Consider the following 17,645-nt stretch of genomic DNA (forward strand, 5'->3'; position numbering starts at 1 on the left):
CCTGACCTCACCTCCATCACTCTTGTCTTGCACTCATGTTTTGTAGAAGGAGCTGGATTTCAGCTGGCTGCTTGACTTTAGTTCTTTTCAGTTATTTGTAGGTGATTATTTCTGAAAACCTGTGGGGAATTTGTGAGGTTTCCATAACAATGAGAAAGCAAAAAGTGTGATTTTTTTAAAGAGGAAGAGATCAGATTGCAGTACAGTCAATCTGACTTTTATTCCAGTATTTTCCTGGAAATTAATAAATTATTTCCCACCTAGCCATCTTCTGGGTGCTTATGAGTAAAAGTCAGCATGGATTAATGCGGAATAAATCACGTCATACATCCTCAATCCCTTTACAGTTCTTGTGGACAGAAGAAGAGCAGATGATATGATGTACTTCAGTCCCAGTTCAGTTTTTGGTACTGTTTTAATAGTCTCAGAAGGAAGCAAGGGAAAAGAATTCTTGGTGAAACTTTTGCCTTGTGGATGGTGCAGTGTAGGTGTGCTAACCATTTTCCAGGCTTAGCTCCAGTATGTCATCAAGCTCAGAAGAAGCATTGGGTGAGGATTTCCAGAGGTGGACCCTGTGGCTTGGGTTGTTTTAATTGATGCATTTGATAAAATACTGATTTAGACTTAGCAGGTAGCGTTAAACTTGGGGTGGTTACAAGCGCTTGGGAGAAGAGGTTAGATTTTCAAATAGCTTTGGACAAAACCAGAAGATAAACTTCAAGGGACATTCATTCATACACATCTGAAGGTGCTAACGTGGGCTTGCAGTTATCCTTGGTAAATGAGCGGGCTGAAGAGGCCACCCAGGTGTGGTTGAAGGGGCTTTGCTGAAAAACATCTTGAGATCATGATGGCTCACACACCACTTTGCAAACATCATCCTGTCCCAACAACAGCACATACGGTCTTCCATAAGCACAAGAATGAACTTGCTGTGTCCTGTTTTGCATCTAATGGTGCTTTGGCATTGCTGGAATACTGGAACCAGCATGGGACACTGCATCTGGGGAGGAAACGGAGAAAATGGGAGTCACCAGTGGGGATCTGGAGAACAGGACCCAAGAGGAAAGATGGGAAGGAGTAGGGTGTTTGGTCCAGAGAAAAGGCAAGGGATTGGCGCGATGGGTTTGCGGTGTCTTGAAGACTGCTGTGCGAGGAAAAATACGAAACCACTGTCCTGTGTCTGTGGGGGTTAGGGCAAGCAATAATGAGTCTGAATGGTATAATGGAAGGAAGAAACCTCTACTTGTAGGGATGATGATGTGTTGAAGGAGACTGTTGGAAGGCTGTCGTAATGTCTAGGATCTCTGTGGCTGGAGTTTTGTGCTGGGCAGACCAAATGTGTGTGTTGGGGTGGGGTGGAGACACCTGGGAGCAGCATCCCAAACATGGTGGGATTTTGTTTGCAGGAGTTATGGGTTACTGGATCAGACAAGGGTCTGGCAGGAAAGGAGTTGGTGTGGTGGGGCTGAAGACATTGGGCCGGAGGACATTAATACTTCCCAGCCATGACTGGCCTCAGCGATAGGGGAAATCATGGTCAACTCTGTGACAGAGTGGGAATCAGAACAAGTTACTTGTTTTCAATTTTCTAATTCACAAATTTTGAGAGATTAAGAGTTGCAGGAGCAGGAGAGCTTGCTCCTGATGCTCTCATCTGTGACTCCTTGAGCACTGATGAACCCTCAGGATTCACAGCTGGCAGATCCTAAAGGGATGCAAATTACTATGTTCTCTTGAGGAGCCTGCTCAACAGAAATAGAAGTGATTTCTGACCTTTCAGAGCAATGCTTAATGGCTCCAGAAAACTTGAAACTGGCTTTTCCATATTTTATTTAATTTTCTCCTGGTTTTAGATCTTGGCAGAGTAATATTTTGAGGTATACGCCAAGCAAACCTTCTGAATCTGAACTTGATGCTTGCTTATCCTGAAAGATGAATTTTACAAAATAGAGTTGAAGTGTGAAGGGTGGTTTTGGCAGATTTTTGAATGCCAGAAGAATTTGCTCTCTGAATCCGAAAGAAATCTATGCATTTTTCAACATGGGAGCTGTTTTCTATTTCAGGACAAATAATAAAATGCAAATGCGGGCAACAAAATTGTTTCTCAGTGTAGGGCAATAACTGGAGCAGGAATTTCGTGTTTAGACTAATTCTGATTTCTTCTTCAGCTGGGAAAATTGTTTTTTACAGGGGAGGCCAAAAAGCGGGATGGTTGTCACTTGAAAGAAAGCTGTGATATAAAGAATGTTTGGTTTGTGTCTTCTCCTCCAGGCAGTCGAGCCCTGTGGACTTTCCTGAAGAGGTTCCAAGATAGGTGGTGAGTACTTTCCAGAGCCTGCTCGTTTCAAGGCGCTCATTAAATTAGTAACATAGAAATTAAATTAGTAGTAGAAAATACAAGTGTTAGGTTTTGTTCTGCATTGGGTGCAGAAGTTTGTGTTTGCTGAGCTCATGGCATGCTTTAATTTTAAAACTGGCAGAGCTAATCTTTGAGTAGAGGTTTGATGTCAACATTTTAAGCTTTACCTTTGAGACTTGATTACTTCTTAAGACTTGATTAGTTAAATAAATGTTATATTTTAAAAAATATTTGACTGTAGGGAAAATCTGTACCAATTATGCTATATTTTTAACTGAAAGCCTACACTGTCCAGTGGGACAAAGTGTTTTCTGTGTCAGAGAGCAACCTTGGGTGGTTTTTTTCCCTCCTGTTCTATCTGGATTATGTTAATCTAAAGGGAGGCAACTTCCAGAGTGTTAAATGAGCTGTATAACTTGCGCCAATCTCTGCCATGTGTCACTGATTTTGTCTTGTCTGCATCCAAGACTTTCATGTATTTCATTTGTATGCACTTCATTAGGTCCTTATTTGTAAGTAAGTGAAACACAGAATAGGTACAGAGCTGCAGGAAAATGAGATATTGCTAAGAAATACCGATATTGTGGCACTGCAGCTGGAGAGCCACCTCTTAGCTGCTGTAAATCAGTACAATTTCTCTTTCAGTGATGGAGTCCATCGCTTCCAGGGAGTGCCAGCCAGGACTCTACTCTGTAGCACTCTTTGCTGTTTGTTTTTATAGTTTCTAGAGAAATACATACTCTGTTTCCTATTTCAATTCTAGATTTCTTTCCAATGAGATTAACCAAATTATATCATTACCCATTAATTGCTCAGGAAGTTTATTCTTCAGTTGCGTTTCCCTAGTGCACAGGATACAAGCTATTAGACCTCTTGTGTATTCAGACTGACTGATGAACTACAGTTGAATGTCCCAAACCTATTATAGACTTTTCCATCTTACAAATCAATGTATTTTCCATAGATAAGGTGTTTTGAAGTGTCCATGCAGCTGAAATGTAGCCATATGTGCTTTTTTCCTTGTCCAAGCAGGGGAGGGTGCTGGGGTTTGGTGTGTTGTACTTTGCTCATGTCCATGTTAAATATGTGTTCATTTTGGCCAGAGAATGCTTACTATTATTTAATGCACCTTAAATGTATTTGTCACCAGTGACATCTTTCATTAACCAAAACATCGCCTAGTTTAATAAAGTGCATTATCCACATTTTTTTGTATAAGGGAAGATAATTTATCCCCAGACAGTCCTTCTGACTAAGGTTTATGTCTGTAAACCGTGAGTCTTATAAGGCCAAATAATTAATCCCGTTTGCCTTTTGCCAAAATGCTCTTGTGAGTAATAGCTTATGAACCCTTCCTTTCCCGCAGCCCTGCAGCTCCTATAATCAGTATTATAAACCTGCATGTTATTTGTACTGATAATTGCTATATTGGGACCTGAATCATCAGTTGATCTCTTTGAGATGTTGAAAGATGAATCAAGCTCTCTTCCTGAGGGCAGAGGGGAGTACAGAGTTGGTGACTTTAATACTGTACGTGTACAGACCAGGCAGTTTCAAACTGCCACTTTAAATTGTGCTTACAATTGGATTTTCTTTGCTTGTTGTTTCAGGTAGCACCTGAATTGGTTACAAGTAAAAAAACCAGCTTGTTAGTACTCCAGGCTGTGCTTGCCAGAGTTAATGTTTTCTTCCTCCTGGGTAGTCCGTTTGGATAGTGCTTTCAAAAGCATGAAGGTCCTGCGGTCTTTTGATAAAACTGAGTTTCCTGAGGCACTTTTGCAAGCACAATTCAGAGGTGTTGAGTGTTAATATATCACATTATTTTTCTGCTTTAATAGTCTGTATTCCACCTCGCCTTTGCAAATTCAGGTATGTCCTTTATGCTGATTTGGGAATTTACATGATTCATACCATTATGAAGGTATTTCTCCCAGGTGTAACAGTTTCTGGATGGAGGCTTACAGTGGCCTGGCTGTGTCAGTTTGTTTTTAGCATAGAGTAAGAGACAGGCTTGAAAGCTTGCTGAGCCAGCGTGGTGTTTTCCAAAATGTAATGTGCAGTCAGTGGCACATGAGTGGTTTCAGAGCAAAGCATAGCGTAATGAAAGAAAATAATATGAAAGTGCCTGAAAGTGGTTCAAATTTTATTCCAGTTTAGCACACCTGGAGGTGCGAGTGCCAGCCAGGAAAGGGGTGAACAGGCACTTGGCTGCTCTCCTGATGGAGTACTGTGGGCTCTGACGGAGCAAGCTGCTTACCTGTCTTTTTGCCTGTAAGCACACAAGCAGCTCTGAGAAGCAGAGGTTGGACAGCCAGGCGCACGATGGGAGACGCACTCACATCATGGCTGCCTTGGGCAGGATGGCTCAATTGGCACCTGTGCCGGGGTCGTAGAGGACGGGGTATGAAACGGTGTGAACAACGGCGGAGACTGACTATTGCTTGCACAGATGTAGAGTTCTGCAGATGAAATGGAGCTCCTTGCTTCTCGGTTGCAGCGTTGGCACGTGTCGCTGCAACATCCAGGACTTGAGTTCTGGAATGAACCTTTTTGCAGCCAAAGACTGACGGATGTGTCCTACCAGACTGGCTTTGAGAAGCATTTAATTTTTAAACTGCAAGCTGAACTGTAACCTGTTCAAGGCTTTGTTTTCGAGGGAAGGTGTCTCCCCTTGAATTGGGGGGTTGCATGGAATACTGTAGTGCTGGGTTCCTGGAAGTGCCTGGGGGCCATCTGTGGCTTGGCATGGAATTTGGGAAATTCTTTTGCTGTTGGTACTGGGAAGTTTTGGGAAATAAATGCATGCATAGAGTGGGGCCAGGGACAGTTCACCATGGACTGGCTGTGGGACCTTCTTCCATCGCTAGGAGATCTCCTCATCCTGGAGTTCCACTGCTTCCTGGGCCTGCTGTCCCTGCCAGCATCTCCCTGTCTTCTCCACAGTCTACCTGTGTCGCCCTGCAGGGTCTCCCTCCATGTGAGCATCTGGGCTTTGTGGGGAGGAAAAAAAAACCAGCAGCAGAGCCAGGCTTGACCACCAGTGCAGAGGAAGGAGCAGGCAGGACAAGGCAGAATTAGAGGCTGTTTTCCCCCTTTCCTTGGACATCCTCTGTGCTACAGCCTTAGAAAACTCCCTGGTTTGAGGATTCAAATCCTGTTGGAGAAAGGGAGACCTTTCAGTCTTGTTACCTTTCCCCACAATCTGCTAGAACCCTCTGGAGGAAGCTCTGAGGGCCAGATGTCTCCCATGCATACTATACTGCGGGGGGAGGAAGCGCAGTCAACTGGAAAACGTGTCCTAAAAAAAGAACAAATGGGGAGCACAATAGCAAACGAAGTACCTTGTGTGAGAGGCTTATGTAATGAAGTAGAAAGAATTTATTAAGAATAATTTAGTATGGTTTCATGTGTCACTGATCCTTGCATTTTTCCTCCCTACCACCTTTAAAATTTCATATGTGAGTCTGTCATCTATATTTTTAATATAAAGAGGTTTCATTATTTTCACTGATGAGGTGTTTCTGTGTGGTATTGTGCATTTGCTTTCCATTTACATTGTTTGCTCATTGAAGGATATTAAGAAAAACACCAGAATGAATGCGCAACACTGCTGTTCATCCGTGTTTGTTTTGAATGAATGAATGAATCTTCTGCCTGGGCACGCACAGGCTGCGGGATTGCCTACTTTTTAAGAACTCGTAAAGTTCAAACTTTTTCATTAATTCTTTGCTATGATGGGGAAAATTTAAAAGCAGGCTTTTCCTTTAGAAGTGTAAGTTAATGGCCAAGATTTCCAAGCTGGAAGATAATGGGCTGCCTGGTTTGGATTATTTCTAATAGTGCTGTTTTCCCTGTTTTACACCATGCCTCCTACAAACACCACTTGCCTTCTACATTTTATATAGATATTGCTATATAGCATGTAAGATGAGTCTCTTAATGCAAGTATCTCGTGTTGATTCACTGCTATACAACTGTTCATCCTCTAATAGTGTGGGATTACAAAGCATTATCATCCTCAGATTGACTCAGGTAGTGCTATTTTTGTTTAAGCTGTATTACGGTATCATTGTGAATCTTTGGTCTTGCAGCATGGGGGTAATACGATTTACTATTTTTGTAAAAAAAATCAGCATGGCTGTACAAATCCTGTCCATAGCAAGAGCTGCAAAGGTTAGTCATGAGCTCAACACTTTTTTCCTCCCTTTCCTCTACAATGAGTTGTTAAATTTTTAATTTTCATGTGACCTCCATCATATTGGCCACAGGCTTAGTGAAAAAATAAGAGGATGCCTTGACTTATGATCAGGGACTTGGTACTTGCTGGGAGAAGTTTTGCTATAAGTAGGGGGCTTTGGTGTAAGAGGGTGAGTGGGTTTGGGGATGTTCGTTGGAGTTACCTGAGCCACTGAGGGGTTGCAGTGGGTTTCATCCACCTGAGCCCTTGTGGGGTTATCTAATTCAAGCAAATATGATCCCCAATGTCATACCAGCACTTGTCTACTTCTACCTCACTGGCTTTTAGATCAGGCTCTGCCCCTTTTAATTAAAAAAAAAACAAACCCACACTAATTTGGTATGGATCCTTTCCTTGCTGCTCTCTTGCTTACTGTCCTGCAGCAGCTTGGTGCCCTGATAAAGCAAAAATAAATGTACGTCCCAGGGTTGAGGTCAGCTGAGAGCTGCAATCAGAGATATCTGCAGACAGCATGTCTGTCCAGCTGGATCCCTGCAGGTTGGACAGACTGCCAGCCATTGTGTTTATAGAGAGGAAGGAAAAAAAAAAGCATGGCTTTTCTTGGAAAAGGCATGTAGTGAGAAGTGAGGTGTGATTTTCCTCAGCTGGGACAAATATTCACTTTCTGAAGTTGATCAAAATTAATTTCCCTGTGACAGGTATTGGGGTTTGAGGAGTCAACGAGGAGCTACCACTGAAAGTCAGCCTGGTTGATTTTAGCTATGGGTACAAAAGTGGCTTCACAATACTGCTTTGGTGCTCTAGGGATGGTCTAGTAGAGTGATGGTGGGTCAGCGGAGCACCTCCCATACGCGGACAGGCTGAGAGAGTTGGGTTTGTTCAGCCTGGAGAAGAGGAGGCTCCAGGGAGATATTATAGTGACTTTCCAATACCTGAAGGGGCTACAGGAAAGCTGGGGAGGGACTGTTTACGAAGGCTTGTAGTGACAGGACTAGGGACAATGGGTATAAGCTGGAGAGGGGCAGATTTAGACTGGACATAAGGAGGAATTTCTTCACCATGAGAGTGGTGAGGCACTGTCACAGGTTTCCCAGGGAAGCTGTGGCTGCCTCATCCCTGGAGGTGTTCAAGGCCAGGTTGGATGGGCCTTGGGCAGCCTGATCCAGTGGGAGGTGTCCCTGCCCATGGCAGGGAGGTTGGAGCTAGATGATCTTTAAGGTCCCTTCCAACCCAAACTATTCTGTGATTCTATGAATCTATGATTTCCAGTAGGTGGTTTTGATGCAGCCCCCTTTCTGGAGAGGTAGTAGAAGGACATCATGGATGAGCAGCACACCCCCAAACTTCCCACCTCCAGGTTGGAATGGAGGGCTGCTCCAGAGCAGGGAATGCAGCATTGTCTCTTTTGGGGAGGTTCTGGGTGTCTTTCTGGCCTTTGTTGACTTTTGGAAAAAGAGGTGATGGTTGACAGGAGGAGGATCGGTGCTGCTCCACATGCTCCAGTGATATGCACATGCTCCAGCAGTATGCACATGCCTTTGGGCATCCTTCTGGTCTCTGCATCCCGTGGTGGCCTGGCTGGTGAGTTACTTAATTGCTCTGGTTGGCTTGTGACACCCAAAGGCACGGAGATCCTGGCAGCAACGATACTGTGAGCAGCCATGGCTGTCTTGGGTATGATCCCCACTTGTGTGAGTATGAAGACACATGGGGCATCAGCCTGCAAAAAAATGTGAGTGAGCGTTTCCATCTGCTTCTAGCTTTTATTTGGAGTGAAGCAGACATTTAACGACGGGAATCCTCAGAGTTTTCTCTTTAATTAACAACAGCGTACAATAACTTTCAGTAACTACTTCACTTCTACCTTATATAGAAAGAAAAGCCAGTGGTAGTGCCCGGATGCTCCACAGTTCAGCGTGGGCAGCACAGCATGTCCACTGGAAGGAGTGAGAAGATGCTGTAGGTTCACCAGTATGCAGCACTGCAGCTGACTTCTTGCAAAGGCTTTCAGTCCCATTACCTGCTGACCATGGGCTGTTGAGTTAGGTATGGAAATTACCTGGTGAAGTCTGATCTCTGTTACACTCTTTAGGGTAGCTGAATGTAAATTGCCAATTTTGCCATAGTAAAATATGTGAATAATTTTGACGTGGGATGCATGCTGTGTTTCAGAATAGCCGAGCTTGAAGGTAGGGGAAATTTTCTGAATGTTAATTAAAAGGTTTCTTGAAGTGAAGACTGAAAACTCCATCCTATTTTGAGAGTTTTGACGTATCTAATGTGTTTGTCATTTTAAAAAGAACACCTCCCCCATTCAGTGTACACATTTTTATGCTTAATGTGTATTTTAGCTGTATTTAAGTGTTTCAGTAGCAAAGTTAACCATTTAAGTAGCTAACCGCCCGCAGACTTGCAAATCTGAGGATTTTGCTGCAGCATCATTGCCACATTCCTGCTGTGACCAGGGGCTTGTACTCCATTGCTTTGTTAATAGTTCATTTTGAGGGAGCCTGATTTGGGGCTTTTGGGGTCAGTTTGTTTGGTTTTTCTTCCCTCTGACACCACGAAGTGTTGTATCTACATCTGTTGTCAGTTCCAGGTATCTTCCTCCTCTTGGATGGTGTTCTGGTGAAGTTCCAGTGGAGCATCAGCAGGGCTGGTGGGGTGCAAGCTGGTTTTTGTGTGAGCAAAGAGGGTCTGAGCTAAGCCAAACCGTTTTGTGTTTATAAATACTGCCCTTGAGTTTCCAGAAAATCTTATCTCTTGGCTATCAAAATCTTGATTGCTCCTTTGCCCATTGCTGTGCTGCATTGCCAAGGGAAGCAGATGAGGGTCTGGGATGAAACGTCAGGATCTGCAGTTGCGTTAGATTGTTGTTGTAGGTCCCTTCCAACTAAACCCCTCCCTTCTCTTCCAGTGTCTTCCCTTCTCTTCCCATGTCTTCCCTTCTCAATCAGGGAAGTGGAAGAGGAACTGAGTTGTAGATGCCAGCTGGTATCTCCATTCCTCCTTTGGTGCTGGAAGAGTCAGAGGGATTTGCTATCTAGGTGCTTGCTAGCTGGCTGTCTTACATCCTAAAGCCTAAGAATTAATTGTCTGGACTCTGATTTCATCAGCAAATGGAGCATGGTCAAAAAATGTGGTGTATCTTCTACAGTAAGAATTGTCTACAGAATTTTTCATTCCACCAAAAAAAAAAAAAATTTGATCTTCGTTGAGTTTCAGGGGAAATACAATTTGGCATTTTCCTCAAATTTTGCTAGAAAAAAAATAATTTAGGAAAAATCTTAAATTTTGTCATTTGATGAGGAAATTTAATTTTAGGGATTTATTGTCAAAAAACTGTTTTGTGGCATGTAAGTATTAAGGCATGTATCCTTAAAGGTGTATATCATGTTTCATTGCTTGTTATATACCATTGCTACCTAAATGTCAGAATAGTTAATGATCTAGTTCTGATAATTTATATTAGAATCACTAAGGCAGTTCTTTTAAGTCTTTTCCTAGGCTTAAATACCTTCTGTTTGAATTATGATGAAATAATAACTGTATAACTGTATAACAAGCAGCACAATAGATATGTTAATATAAGAGTATGAAAATAGAAACTTAAGGATTGAAAGCCTTCTGCAGATTAGTTTTAGAATATACTAGGAGTGCCTTCTCTGAGTGTGCACATGCTTTCTAAGTATTTTCAATCTAAGGAAAAAAGAGCTTTTTTCTTTTGCTTTGCTTGAGTTTTGGTTTTAGTTGGATTTTTTTTTTGTTTAAAGTTTGACCAACTGTATTTGACAAACTGCTCCTCGCCTGAAGAGTCAGGTAAGAGGATTGAATGATCCCCGCTCACCATTATAAAGATAGTGGGAGATTAATTTACCTGCAAAATAGCTTCTCAATGAAGGATTGAGAAATGACAGCAGGGACAAAAGACATTTCAAAGCAGGGAAATGAGTTCAGGCTGTCTTCTTGAATCACTGTGCTTTTTAAGATCATAGGCTGGGTCTCTAAAGAAAAGGATTTAGTTTTGCAGGCTATCATCTAGCTCTTTGGTTCTTTGCAGTTGTCTACCAGCTCTGTGGTTGCATTCCCCTCCACCCAAAGACTTTCTCTGTGCTCTGGATAAAACGTGACTTAGTAGGAGAGTGGGCTTTACTCCGTTTGCCATCGCTCCCAAATCCTTCCTGTCACGGCAAGGGAGTTGTTCTATTTCTAACTGAACAAATATACAAGTTTGGTTTTATTTCTCATTGCATCTTAAGCTTCCTTCTGCCGTCGGGCTCCTTACGCTCTGCGAGATGGCTCTGTCAGGGGTGACGATGAAGTCCCAGGCACCCCGGGGGGAGCAGAGCAGCATCCACCTCTGTGACAGCACCCACACAGAATTCAGGGTTTGTTATGCCTAAATGCAAGTCAAATCCTGCAAGAAGTGGCTTAATAATGGGAATGTCAGCAGACCTCAGAGTACAATGCTGCTGTTGGATGCTTCCATAAATCTAAGGTTTAGGGATGACAGTTATGATGCATGGCATTGGGACAATATGAAACTGCAGTCATTAAACAAAAATGGGCTTTTAAGCTAATGGCAGCTGCTTAAACAGTTTTGGCAGTGAAGCAGATTCCCTTAGGCTACCATTCTTCAAATAATACAGAAAAATCAGGAAAATATTTTGTTTTGGTGCTGTAGTACTGCTTTTACATTCATCGCAAAGGTCAGGCTGCTAAGAGTTTGCTAGGTTTTAAGCCAGAGGTGTTCGAAAATAATGAATGGCAACATTTCCAGGTAATTCATTCATTGTTAGTCCCCTGAATTAAGCCACCTGCAATACCAAGGATTCACACCTGTTCCTAGATGAGTTTCCAAGCAAGGATGCTGGCACTTTTCTCCATCCAAACTCAGCTGTGTTTAACCCAGTAGGTAGTTCTGCACAATGCCTCTGTTATACAGAATTTTATCCAAATATCTCCATCAAAAGCTGTTCCAACTCCTGCTGGTTTAAAATGATACACACTAAAGCAGTGTTTTGCCTCGTTTCCTTTGAAGCCACCATTCCCAGCCTAAAGCTGCAGGTGTAAAGATGCATGTATTGCCTTTTCCTTTATACTGGAGACATCCTAATAGATCCCATGATCTGAGGTGTGTTGACCAGTTCCTTGAAGAGGCATTTCAAAAGTGTTTGGAGGTTGCAGGAAGCCGACCCCTTCTCAGCTGCCTACTTCCACGTCTTGCATAACTTCTACTTTTCCCTGTCTAGGCTTGGTTTCTTCCTGAAAATAACAAGTTATAGCTCTGTCTCCCTGCCTGCCCTGTTCTTCAGCTTGAACAGAACTCATCACCTTTTTTTCTTCTCTTCTCTTCTCTTCTCTTCTCTTCTCTTCTCTTCTCTTCTCTTCTCTTCTCTTCTCTTCTCTTCTCTTCTCTTCTCTTCTCTTCTCTTCTCTTCTCTTCTCTTCTCTTCTCTTCTCTTCTCTTCTCTTCTCTTCTCTTCTCTTCTCTTCTCTTCTCTTCTCTCCCCTGATGCTGCCTTGGCTTTTTGTTACAAGGAATAGAGGAGAGGACATAATAACCCAGACTGTGAAAGGATCTCAGGTGGTGTCCTTTGATTGTTTTGTATCCTCTCTCTTCGTACCATACACAACTCAGAGCCCACTTCTCTCCTTATAAGCCCAGTTTCAGCCTTGCTTGCTGAGTAACTCCAGATCGATTTTTAATTTTTATAAAAATTATTATTTGTTTTTTTAATGCAAATGCTTTCATTAGAAATGTATGTATAGTCTATTGTGGACAGTCATATTTCACTTTGAAGCCTTCCATATCATGAGACAGCAGGTTGAAGTTGGATACTGTCTAATTTTTTAGGAGCTCTGCAAGGCTGAGCAGAGGATGGGATGGATGGGCTGGAGGTCGCCTGCTGTTTTGGGGATATTGAGTGCAGCTTTCAGAACCTAGTGAGTTCTCTTCTGAACATCACCTGAAGCCCTTGCTCTCTGCAGCATTTAGCTGTTCTGTGAGACTTGGATAACATATGGCCTCTTTCCATCACTTGTCTTTTTTCCTTTTGTTTCCGTAGTCTTATCTTAACCATAAACATGTTTGCTGTGGACGGTTTTTGTGGACAGGAGAGTAGTCTAACTGCAGTGATTTCAGCCAGGTTTTGTTCCTGGGGAGTATGCTTGAGTCAGGAGAAGAGAGGGGAAGAAGAAAAGTTGGAATTAACTGTAACGTGAACATTTGAACAGATGTCTGAACTTCGTAACGCCAAGTACCATTTAATTTTAGAAATTTGCAGAATGTTTTAAGTTTGTCGTGCTCTTTACAACCGTCTGAGCATATATACACCACACAATTTATTAGCTTATTGCAAGGCTTTGTTGCTTAATTTCCCTGCTGTTTGAAGCACTGAACTTTAAATGAAATGTGAGCAAGATCCAGGGCATTAAAGGGGATAGCCTCCCTTTGTGACAACTTTGTTTAAATCCCTGAAGGGAGGAGAGATGCTTCCACTCATGCTGGAAGGGGCTCAGCTCCTCTGCTTTGCTTGGTGTCCAGAGAGAGCTCAGCCCTGGCACAAATGGACAGCTATACAACAGTTAATTGTGGGCAGGGCAGAGACAGATTATCATCCTGCCCCAAATCACTTAACCGGCTTAAAGGTCTACCTTTGCCTGCCTGAACGAGCCAACTAATCTTTCAGTGAGCCGCACAAGTGAGCGCTGAGCTATATATGGTACAAAGAGAGAGATGACACGAATCAATTGAATTCCCTTATCCCACCTCTCCCTAAAAAGCTATGAACCGTGTACCTGCTTAATGGTGGAAGAACATCACTGTTTGGAGCAAATTGTTCTGTGCTATGATGAGTTCTTCATCCTCTGGCAGGTTTTAGAACAGGATTGCGTATCTTCTGAAAACCTGTGGTGTAGACCAAATCGGGGGTGGCTGGATGCAGAAATTCTTGGAGAAATTCTTCGAATCAAAGGATGTCGGATTAGATCAGTAGTTCTAAATACATTTTGTGAGATTGCAGCCAATTCCCTGTGCTTCGGACACTTGTGTGCTGATCTGGAAGAACAGTATCTGCGTGATGGCCACACATAAAGTCCTTGGCACCATCCTGGAGAGCTGCTGGAATAAGTGATGCTGAGGGTCTTGTGAGGGATTTGGTGAGTCAAGGGTGGAGGAACAACTATGAAACTATGAAGCGCTTGGAAATTGTCTTTATGAGAGATGCACCGTGTTAGTCTACCGAAAAGTGAGAGGAAAAAAAGAATCTGTATCAGCACAGTGCATATTTCTTTTACAGAGGTCTAGTTTATCACCACAGTTGGCTTTTCTTAATTACTGCTAATGCTTCTGCAGGCTGTGCAGTTGGAGATGGAATGTGGCTGGCCCAAAGTCAGAGCACAGAGGCTTTTATCAGAGCCATTCGGAGAGAGGCCATCTGCAAGATGTATTTATTTTTTTCTTACTTGTCTTCTCTAAATAAAAATGTGATGCTGTGAGAATGTCCATTCCTATTGCTTCACTCCACCAAAGTTGCCTTTTTCTGACAATCTGTTTTAGAAAGTTATATTTGGCAAATGGCTGTTTACTTAATTGCTCTCCTGTCATTGCTGCTTGTCCATGAAACCCAAATCTGTTTGCGTGCAAGCTCAGCTGTAGCTCAGTTCAGAGGATTCGTTAAACCATAGTTGTCTTCTCCTCTGGTTTTTTTTTTAGCTCCTTTTCTCTCACAGTGGAGGAACTGCAGGTACTTTACATCTGATGAAGACAAATCCAGTACCTGCAGAGCTGTGTTAGACGCTGCAGCAGCTGTGCCTTTCTATTTCCTTGCTTACCCCAAGTGTTGGAGCTTCAACACCCTTGGCATCATGCTACAACACAGAGAGCGTAATGAGGATTAGCTTTGCAAGAGGGAGTATATTCTGTCTGCAGAAAAACATGTGAAGCTCCACAGTGGAGCAGTGGCCCACGGTGGTTCCCCAAGTCCTGCTGGCTCACGTCCTCAGCCATCTGGGGAGACTCCTCTGTAATTATCTTCAACAAAAGTAGCTTGTCAGGAGGAGACTTGGGAGCAGTAGCTTGCCTTTTTTGGTATTTTTTTTTTTTGAGAAAAGTTATTTCCTTGGGCTTGGTGCCCTCTCTGAAGTGAACTAACCTGCTTGGGACACTGGGGTTTGTTTAAGAAATAAAATACTCCTTCATCATGGAGCTCTGTGTCAAACTGTGCTGTTCAAATCACTGGGGAGAAAGGGAGAGTCTCATAGTGGCATCGGTTGTTGGAGGATTTTTCTTGAACTGATAACCTTAAGGCTGTCCCTGGCAAAGTGAGCTTAAGCGAGGCTTAATATGCTTTGCTCATAGTTACTGTGATATAACTCAGCTTTAACCATGCTAGATGGGTGTTTATGGAAGAAGGTACAGCATAGGGACTGTAGTTATAAAGGGAAATACAATTATAAAAGCGAAAGAGCAAACAGTTGTTTATAATCTATAAAAATTGATACTCATTGCTCTCGAGTTTGCCTTAAGGTTTTCTCATTAGAAGCAGTTTCTGTAAATACCATCTCTTTCTTTCCCCTTGGAGAGATCTCAGATTGCTGGGCTGGAATTGTTTGGGTAATCAATGAACTTTAATCTATATGATGTTTTTTTCCCTTGCAGTTGGGTTCTTTCTGTACTGGTGATAACATGCCTAAAGTGAATGTAAAATGAAGAAGGGTTGGATTCGATTTGACTCACTCTTACTATATGGTCTTAAAATTTTGCAATATGAATGTCTTCCGAAATAATTATGCTTATTGCCAAGTGGACACTAACTGATTAATCTACTAGCAGGTAGCCAGTGAAGTGCTGTCTTTGAAATAATTTTTGAGCCTCTTTCCCTGCAAGACTTGTTTAAAGATAAGACACTGACAATAGAATAAATTGTGATTTGTAACCCTGTACTCTTTCAGTCCATGTCTTCGCTTCAGTGTTGCGCTTCTGTCTCCCACTGAAAACCATGTAATGAAAGGGGCTTAAAGTCTGCCCTGAGCCAGAGGAACACTCATTCTTACATTTTATTTGAGGCATATGCTCAAATTATCATGGGGTTGGCTGGATTTATTCGTGCACTTAGATGAGTGAATAATGGTGGTTGAGAGCTTTTGTTGATGGGAGGTCACTAGTGCTTCTCTTTGTGAGTTGGTGTCATCATGTGCCATGCATGTGAAAATATTTATCCATCATTTTACTGTTTGGAGTAGTTCTTGTGCTGGCAATACCTGCTTACAGCCTGTTTTTTTCTTCTCAGTAAGTCTTTCCTTTTGGCTCTATGGTGTGGAGAGAGAACTTCCCAGTGCTTAGATGAGGACCTGAATTTGCAGCTGAATTTAGGGAGATGACTAAACACTTTAAAATGCAATGATTTGTGACAGAAAAGGCAAGACCGCAGAAAAGACTCCGGTTTGTTTTCTTGTACATTCTGTCGACTGGTACATTTTTAACATTTTTACAGCTACAAGTCATAATGCTATGTACTGCGTTGCGTCATTACAACTGACTTAGAAAAAGCCTCTAGTGTCTGTTCATACTATGGACTTGCCTATGCACTAGTGCTAGTTTTAATTGTTTGGTTTGAGGAAATGTCCTCAGGTTAGAGGTTAAGCTGTTTCTCGTTGCTATGAATAGCAATTATACATCTGGTTGTACACCCAGTTGAGCCACCTTGAAGCTGGTCAGCAGTGCTGAAACTGGGAATAAGTCATGGATTTACTTCTTACCTTTTCTTCTTACCTTAGCTTATTGCCCTTTCCTTAAATTCTGGTCAGTAGTACGATAATATCATAATAATTCTAGACAATAATAGGTTTTCTGCTCTGGCTTGTCTGTTGTCACACAGGTTTTGAGTTTCATTCTCAATAAAGCGCAGGCACAAAGCCAATGTCCATTTATATGGTTGAATACTGGTTTGATGGAGACACAAATCAAATCACATCCCTGGCGCTGTAGTGGAGGGAAGGGCTCATGGAGTGGTAGGGCTTATTAAAAAGCATTTTTTGTTAGTCTAGAACTGCATTTCCTTGTTGTGAATATTTTTTCATTCCCTGAAGGCAACCCCATGCTCTGATGGTGACACTTTCATTGGAGGACAAGAAGGTTTAAAAACTGGCTCATATCGCACACTTTTTTAATCCTAGCTTTCTCAGGTAAATTAATCACCTTTTCGTAATTATACATGGAGGAAGGAAGAAAGAGTCATGGTAGTGCTTATGAATTATGCAGTTTGCTTTTGGTCAGGACAACAAAGGTCAGGAGCGAACATCAACAGACATCTGTGTTTGTGTTAAGGTTATTCAGAGCAAAGCTTGATTTTAGTCCTAACATATTTGCTATCAGTTTTTTGGAGGTAAACACAAGACAAACTGCTGCCACTCAGCAACAGATAGGATCGTTTCAGTGGTATAGCTTTGGTGCCTGTTCCAAAATGGATCTGATGACCAGTTTTTAAAAGCAAGCATCCCTTCCTCCTCCAGATTTTAGAGGCTCTGCTGCAATTCCTGCAAAAGGAGATCAGAGAGGTATGATGGTGTTCTGAGGTCAGAAAATGGATATAGAGATTCTGAAGGAGCACACCAACGGTGGTCTTGTCTGTGAGTGCTGAGGGATGGAGTTACAGGTGGCAATTAATCCCATTTAATCTTATTTTTAAGATAGTTTTCTCCATGCATCATGAGACTCTCCATCCTGTTGTTTAGGTTTTTCTGTGAGCAAGAGGTGGTCAGCATGTTTCAAAACAGCAGATTTTATCACATTATGTTGATTGCAAAGCCTGGTCTCAAGCTTTTGCAGCATGTGGTCGGTAGACTTGCAACCCCAACAAACAAACAGGTCCCCTTTTGTATGCTTGTCCTGCAGAGAGGTTGTTCCCCTCCCTCCCTGACTAGAAACTGCCCCACTTTCATTTTTGACTTACGAGCTGTTTAGTAGTTTGGGGTTTTTTTGTCAGCGCTATGGGTTTATTTTTTCCATCTGCCGTTCACCACACCGATGCGATTACAGCAAAAGCTCCTTTCCCTTCTCGTACTTTTGTTTTAAGATACATC

General features: G+C 42.4%; 1 protein-coding gene across 2 annotated transcripts in view; it reads left to right on the forward strand.

Annotated features, from left to right (window-relative positions):
• The window catches only part of HPCAL1 (hippocalcin like 1), a 66,250-nt gene that overhangs the window by 14,612 nt on the left and 33,993 nt on the right, over positions 1-17,645 (forward strand). For both annotated transcript variants that reach the window (XM_054063144.1, XM_054063143.1), the window contains exon 2: positions 2,275-2,320. The gene's annotated coding sequence lies outside the window, so the exon portion shown is untranslated. The remainder of the gene's footprint in view (positions 1-2,274; positions 2,321-17,645) is intronic.

The sequence above is a fragment of the Cuculus canorus genome, chromosome 3, assembly GCF_017976375.1.
Source record: "Cuculus canorus isolate bCucCan1 chromosome 3, bCucCan1.pri, whole genome shotgun sequence".
Classification (NCBI taxonomy): domain Eukaryota; kingdom Metazoa; phylum Chordata; class Aves; order Cuculiformes; family Cuculidae; genus Cuculus; species Cuculus canorus.